General features: G+C 34.1%; 1 non-coding gene across 1 annotated transcript; it reads right to left on the bottom strand.

Moving 5' to 3' along the window:
• Window positions 1–2,255: 2,255 nt before the first annotated feature.
• On the bottom strand, window positions 2,256–2,362 carry LOC133803019 (small nucleolar RNA R71). Its single transcript, XR_009877753.1, has one exon. It is a non-coding gene; the product is annotated as a small nucleolar RNA R71 (small nucleolar RNA).
• Between the last annotated feature and the right edge of the window lie 5,792 nt (window positions 2,363–8,154).

The following is an 8,154-nucleotide window of genomic DNA, read 5'->3' as shown; positions in this document are numbered from 1 at the left end:
TGAATATTATTGTCATTATGTCTGATATGAACTAAATCCTCTATCTAGGGATTAATGTAGTCGCTTGAATTTCAATTTAATTTTATTATGATGTTCTAATGATGCTTCTTCTTTATTCTAATCTATATGATGTTTGCCTAATGCTAGTAAATACTTGATCAATATTTGCTTGATTTATGTTTTTGATTCAAAACTCGAAATATGTGAATTGAATATGCTATCGTTATATAGACATAGGTTACATATTGGACGACAGTACCAGTATGACTTGTGTAGTAATTAGGTTACCTTTCTTAATGTCTGATATGTGTTTAAGTTTATCACAGAGATGTAGAAAACTTGCATATAGGTTGAGATCTTATATCTTGAAAAAAAATAGGAATCAATATAATGATTAGTAAAATTAATAGAATGAAAAGTTGATGAAATTAATTCCCTAGGATTTTTGTTATTGATTTATCCTTTGAGTCATTGTTCTGTTTACAGTTATTTAAATTGTGTTCGTAGTTTAGAATTATTCATCTTAATTTTAATCACCAAATAGAAAGTGAAAAGTGATTATTAGTAATTGGTTAATAGTCTTTGTGGGACGATATCCATTCTTACGTGTTGACCGTGTTTTTGGTCAACGACGTGAGAACGTCAATAACGATAAACCTTCAAGAGAATTTAAACGACACAGACAGTTTAATCAAGAAAAGTAAATAACACACAAGATTTTATAGTGGTTCAGCCCCGATCAGTCGGTAATAGCCTAATCCACTTAGAGATTTTATTATTTTGTCTACACTCAAGATCAGATGAACCTTAGTCAACTGAGTTTCTTCAGTGTAAATTTTCTAGAATACAAAAAGGATTCTCTCTCAAGGAAAACGCACTTTCTCTCTCTAGAAAACTCAGACCAAAACTTCAAATCGCCAAAAGTTCTTTTCTGATCCCATTACCCCTCTATTTATAGGCTTGGGATTAGAAACTGATATCCCACTAGGATCGGGATATTTTATTACTCATATTATATTTAAATTACACAAAATATTCAAAATACAACAGAATCCTCAATTTGAGCGAAGAATGAGAGATTCCCGCGCGTGCCCAGACCGATTCTTGTTGAAGCCGTTTCTGGGAATTTGACGTAGTCTGGTCCATTTGATTGATGAATATCGTCTTCTGGTCGAACACATGCATATGGACCATACCTCTTAGAGTCTCCTCGGACCAAGGTCCGAACACACCTCTTGGCCCTCCTCGGACCAAGGTCCGATCACACCACTTGGGTCTCTCCTCGGACCAAGGTCCGATCACACCACTTGGGGCTCCTCAGACCACATCCTTGGGCTCTCCTCGGACCAAGGTCCGATCACACCACTTGGGGCTCTCCTCGGGTGCACTTGGCTTGGTCATGTTATCTCTTAAGCAGTCCAAACTCTTCCCTGATGTATTGGGCTACTGCTAAGTCAGATCACCCAACTATTCCATGCCACTTGTCATTTCTATTGCCACATCATCATTTTCAAATTTTGGGATAACATTACGAAATTTATAACTTGACACGACCACATATACTTGCGTGCATATTTTATCGATCAAGTTTTTGGCGTCGTTGCTTGGGACTAATAGCCAATATTAAAATTAATTATTTTTTCATTCTACTTTGGTTTTATTCTAACGTTTTCTAATTTGAGTTGCTTTTAAATTTCTCAATTTATGGTGATTTAGTTTATGCGACATCAGGGTTTGAATATACTAGTGCCTGTTGATCTTGAGATTGAGAAGACTTGCAAAAGAAAAAGAAAATAGAAAATACTAGAAAGATTGGCGCATAACGTTAATAATGTTCCCAACAACAATCTGAATCTGGGTAATGAGGGAAACACTGCAGCTGAAGCAGACCCACCACTGAGGGACTATGTACTCCCTATTGTTACATGAATACACTCTAGCATTTGCCCACCTAATGTCGAGGCATATAATTTTGAGATCAAGTTTTCAATCATCCAAATGGTTTCGAATTGCGTTCAGTTTGGGGGGCTACCTAATGAGGATCTGAACCTCCATATTACCAACTTTTTGGAGCTATGTGCTACTTTCAAAATGAATGGAGTAAGAAATGATGCAATCTGTTTAAGGCTATTTCCATTTTCCTTGAGATACAGAGCTAAAAGTTGGTTGATTTTGCTGCAAGCAACTCCATTTCGACATGGGAGGACCTTGCCCAAAAAACCCTCTCTAAGTATTTTCCTCCTGCTAAAGCAGCCCGGATTAGAGGTGAAATAAATAATTTTTGTCAATTTGAGGGGGAATCATTATGTGATACTTGGGAAAGGTTTAAAGAGCTGCTTCGAAAATGCCCACATCATGGTATAGTGTAATGGATGTTGGTGCACACTTTTTATAATGGGTTGAGGGGAGACACAGGGGCTATAATAGATACAGCAACATGTAGAGCATTTATGAGTAAAAGTGCTAATGAAGCGTATGAGCTCTTGGAGAGGAGATGGCCATGAATAACTATCAATGGTCAGCTGAGCGAGAAAATAAGAAGGTGGCAGGAGTTCTAGAAGTTGATCTTATTACTATGATCACCGCTCAAATTGCTTCGTTGACCAAGTAAATGCAACAACAAAATAACAATTCAGCTCAAGCGATGCAACTACAACCTGCTCCTATTATTTGTGAGACACGTGGAGGCCCTTATCACTTTGAGCAATGTCCAACAACGGGTTCTTATTCGGTAGATGATATTTGTAATGCCCCATGTCACCATGGCTGCTTCCTAGAATGATGACTGGCCCTGCAAACCAACACGAGTCTTTCCAGCGTGTTTTGTCCTCACTCACACTCTACCTGGGAAAACTTCTCAAGAGGTTACCCATCATGAGACTACTCCAAGTCAAGCACGCTTAACTTTGGAGTTCTCAAGTGATGGGCTAATGAAAAGAAGATGCATCTTGTTGGCATAGGTAGTACCCATCAATCCATTTAAGCCTTCTTCAACTATGTAGTCCCATACCTACACAGTCTTACAATCATCACACTTGACCTTCCCCAGGTGGTGTGGGATTACACAGCTTTTACCTGATCTTTCCCCCTATGGATCACGGGATTTTGACTGTCACAATCACCCCCCTTAGGGGTCCGACGTCCTCGTCGGCCACACTTCCGGCTGGGTCAAGGCTCTGATACCTTTTGTAATGCCCCACGTCACTATGGCCTCTTCCTGGAAGGAAGTCTGGCCCTACAAACCATTACGAGTCTTTCCAGCGTGCTTTGTCCTCACTCGCACGCTTCCTGGGAAAACTTCCCAGGAGGTCACCCATCATGAGACTATTCTAGGTCAAGCACGCTTAACTTTGGAGTTCTCAAGTGATGGGCTACCGAAAAGAAGATGCACCATGTTGGCATAGGTAGTACCCATCAATCCATTTAAGCCATCTTCAACTCTGTAGTCCCATACCTACACAATCTTAGAATCATCACACTTGACCTTCCCAATGCGATGTGGGATTGCACAGCTTTACCTGGTCTTTCCCCTACAGATCATGGGATTCTGACTATCACAATCACCCCCTTAGGGGTCCGACGTCCTCATCGGCCACACTTTCGGCTGGCTCAAGGCTCTGATACCATTTGTAATGCCCCACGTCACTATGGCTGCTTCCTAGAATGATGACTTGCCCTGCAAACCAACACGAGCCTTTCCAGCATGCTTTGTCCTCACTCGCACGCTTTCTGGGAAAACTTCCCAGGAGGTCACCCATCATGAGACTACTCTAAGTCAAGCACACTTAAATTTGGAGTTCTCATGTGATGGGCTACTGAAAATAAGATGCATCTTCTTGTTATTGAACTGATTAGTAAAATTAATAGAATGAAAAGTTGATAAAATTAATTCCATAGGCTTTTTGTTATTGATTTTATCTTTTGATTCATTGTTCTGTTTAGAGTTATTTAAATTGTGTTCGTAGTTTAGAATTATTCATCTTAATTTTAATCACCAAATAGAAAGTGAAAAGTAATTATTGGTAATTGATTAATAGTCTTTGTTGGACGATATTCGTTCTTACGGAATTTATTAATTGACACGACCACGTATACTTGCGTGCATATTTTACCGATCATGTATCTTGTTATTGTGTGTCGACAAAAGGCCCCTTTTCTGGTAGTGGTAAAGTATTGTTTTGGTACCTTGTGTTTACAATAATGCTCATTTGGTATTCTGTATTTTGATATTTTGAAATCGTACATATTTGGTACCCTATATTCAAATTTAATTAATAAATTTCTACCAATTTAATCAAACTACTCTCAATTCGAAGAGTTTCAAATTCAAATTTAATTACTTAATTACGTGTAACTTATAACAGTTTGGTCATATTAATAAAATTTTCATTATCAATTCTAGGTAAAGGGTACCAAATATGTATGATTTTAAAATACAGGTATTGTATGATCATTATTGAAAAAAGATGGTACCAAAATGATATTTTGCAAAAAGAGAGGATACAAAATAAGTAAATTCCATTATATATTTTAAATAATATTCAATTTTTTTGTTATAAAAAAATTAAATATCAAAGGATTTTATATTGATTCAATACCAATGGAAAATATTTATATTTGGAATTTATAGCTATATACATATTATATATATGTATGGACATAAATGTAGTGCAAATTACAAAGTAAAATATAAAATGTGGTATGGGTACCCATTGTTTCATAAAACATAAAAAAATATTGTTTGATAAACATAAAACATAAACTCTAAATACTAGTTGCGGAATTACATCAAAAACATAATTTTAAAAGACTAAAATAAATGTCATCCTTGTTCGACACCCAGTCCACTCAGTTCGTTCATCCTCAACACACATGTCAAGCTTCCAAGAATTCTTCCGCCTTCATATCTAATTTCCTACATCACATTAAAAAAAATAAAGGAATGAGTCTAATGCCCAGTAAGGAAAATCTAACCACATACAACATAAATCATAAACATGAGGCTATATCATAAACGTATACTATAAAACATATGACTATATAAAAACAACATCTATTACAATGGCCATCATACTTCTTGGGACTTGCTAGCTAGGCAATCATATGCCCAAAAATTTATCAGGCTAGTTATCTAAACAAGTCGTATAAATTTATGGGGCTCGTTATCTAAACAATCATATGCCCAAGGAATCTACTATTGTGACTTGTTATCTAAACAAGCTCTATGTTTGTTATCTAAACAAATTATGTGATTGTTATCTAAACAATTATATGCTAAAAAAAAACTAAAAAAACATAGCATACATATATCATAGCATAAACATATCAAAATATAAAAGCATACATAATCTATCCCATTTTCCTTACCAATACCGGGATATGAGAACAAGGATGGGATTTGGAACACTCCTAAAACCAACAATAAGAATGTGAGTATTTCCAAAGAAAAAGCTGATAAAAAAATGAACTAAACCACCAAGAGGAAACTTACCAAAGAACTTAAATACCTAACCAAGAATGGAAAACAACGAGTTAGGATTTGAGTAAAGGAAACTAAAGAAATATACAGAAATGAACTTAAGATTAGGAATACCTTTGGATGTACTAGAACCGAACTACACCTCAATATTGGAAACACACTATTTATCTTACTTCCCAAGTGTTTATAAAACTTAAAATGATAAAGCTTATATCCCAACCCAAGTGTTTATCACTCTATAGTAACCCTAGCAGCTTGAAGGCTCTGAACACAGCTTGAAGAATGAAAGAAATGGTTGGGTACAAGGTCCTATTTATAGAGTTCAAGGAGTGAAAAGATCTTCTTTTAGCTTGAATAAATATAATGAGTATTAACTAAAAAATATTTGAATATTCGTTCATCAGAGGCTGGAGACTCGGGCAAAACGTTCAGAAGCTGGTCAAGAGGTTAAAGCTATTTTTTTTTAAAATTGAAAAACCGAGCTTTCAAATATACATAGGTGGGGCCGATATATCGCCTCTCCCAGTATTCCCGAGGCTGGTTCGATCGTTCGTGCAACGTCGACGTATTTTTCGTATCTCCCGTGTGGCGATATATCGACTCCTATGCTGCGATATATCGGCATACGTGAATATATTAAATACGTAATTGCACTTTTTCAGCATAATTTGAATTGATTAATCAGGTTTGACTGAGTAATACGAGATTCTAGCAAGTTCTGGAAGAGTCTAGAGCTTCTAGAAACTTCTATTTTTTAATTATCCACTTAAAAATGCTTAATTCTTCAAATAATCAAGACTATGACAAATGTCATGCTCTTAATGATCTTGGAAGGTTCTTGAGCTTTCTTGAACTTTCTTTTATTTAAACTATAATTAAATCCTTAAATAAACACGCACACGACAAGTGTCATGATCTTGTTAATTCTATCTAAACCTTATAGTATAATAAATAAAATCTTTATAATCAGCTATATTAATCAAACCTTAAGTTATAATTAATATTCTTAAACTATAGATTAAACTTATAAAAGTTACAAGTGTTGCTACAAGTGTTCAACTAAGTCCCGACTTGAACCAAAATCCACAGTAATAAACATACTATAACTACTACTAACTATTACTGCTACTACTATTATCTAACTAGCTAAGTAAAGTTTGGGACTCTACATGTATATATATAATGTTTATACTTTTTTGGACCATGTATTTTTTCTGATTACCTGTTTGGACCATGTGTTTTAAAAAATTCATTTTTGGACCCTATATTTTATGAAATAGTTCAAATAGGCTCCCAAACTCAATTTTTATAAAGAAAAATTGACTATAACAACACAGTTTTTAAGCAGAATGATTTTATTTTTGTTCTGAATTGTTAATTTAGTGAATTATTTGTGATTTCAGTTGAGCAATCATGTAATTAGACAAAACACAAATTCTAAAAAATATATATATATAAATCCATATATATATATATATTTATATAGTAGTTACAAATTTTATGGAATAATGATTGTCCGACAGCTAACACCTGGCCAAACAATTAATGTTTTTTCATTAATAACATTTTGCAAATAAATTATGACAAGATGCACTTTGCTTCATAAATAACTTTGACACAATTAATGGACATGACTAAAATTGACCATCATGCTGGATATGAACTTCCTTATTACACCCAAAATAAAATAGAGTACAAGTTGGTAGCTAGCTCGAGGCTTGATTTGAACATTCAAGAGAAACTGTTATTGCTTTCTTTCTTTTTTTTCCCTCCTCTAATATTGGCTTATCTCTTATCATGATAAGCTTTGGTGCAAATAAAGCAATAAATATTTCAAATATATATATATATATATCATCATCAGCTAATTGAATTCCAACATGGATTGCCTTTTGTATGGGCCAATTATGATTGTTACATTCTGCAAATTAAGACAATTAAGGATAGAATCCTTTGGAAGAAAAACACAAAAGCACTGCACCTATATGTATTATATATATAGGTGGGCAAACATACACATGTGCATTGTCAAACTATATACCTATACACACACTCATATGCATTGCATTTCACTTTCACTTTCTTTGGCTAACCACTTTTTTCTTCAAAAAATAAAAAAAAATGTATGTCTTTGGAAAAAGCATGTACTTCTTTATGAAATTGTTTTTGGATTTTTGTCCCACATACACATGCACACAACACAATCACAAATCCCTTAAGGTGAAAAAAAAAGAAGAAAGAAAAAGAAAAGAAAAGATTTTGTATTATAATTAATATTGACCAGCTAAACAAAAAGACATGGTATGAAAGCATATATTATTGAGAGAAGAACCTTTTAACCTTTAATTATTTTGTTTGTCCTTAATTAAATTATTAACCTACGATTAATAGTATTATGTTAATTACACTACTATTGATGTTTATCACCATGACACAGAGTCAAAATTGTAGTTTAAAATTAATAATATCAAGTAGTGGACCAGCTGGGGTGACCTCATTTTTCATCTATAACTATGCATAAAAACTGTTATGTTTTGAGAATTAATATCCTTTATTATTATTTCTTAATCATTTATATCCTTCATTTTTTTTCTTTTTATTTTTTTTCAGTTGAATAAATCTTTTTTTATATATATATTTATTTATTTTTCTATTTAGCCGCCGCTACCACTAAT

This window comes from Humulus lupulus, chromosome 9 (assembly GCF_963169125.1).
Source record: "Humulus lupulus chromosome 9, drHumLupu1.1, whole genome shotgun sequence".
NCBI classification, from domain to species: Eukaryota; Viridiplantae; Streptophyta; class Magnoliopsida; order Rosales; family Cannabaceae; genus Humulus; species Humulus lupulus.
This window is presented reverse-complemented; position numbering and strand designations above follow the sequence as displayed.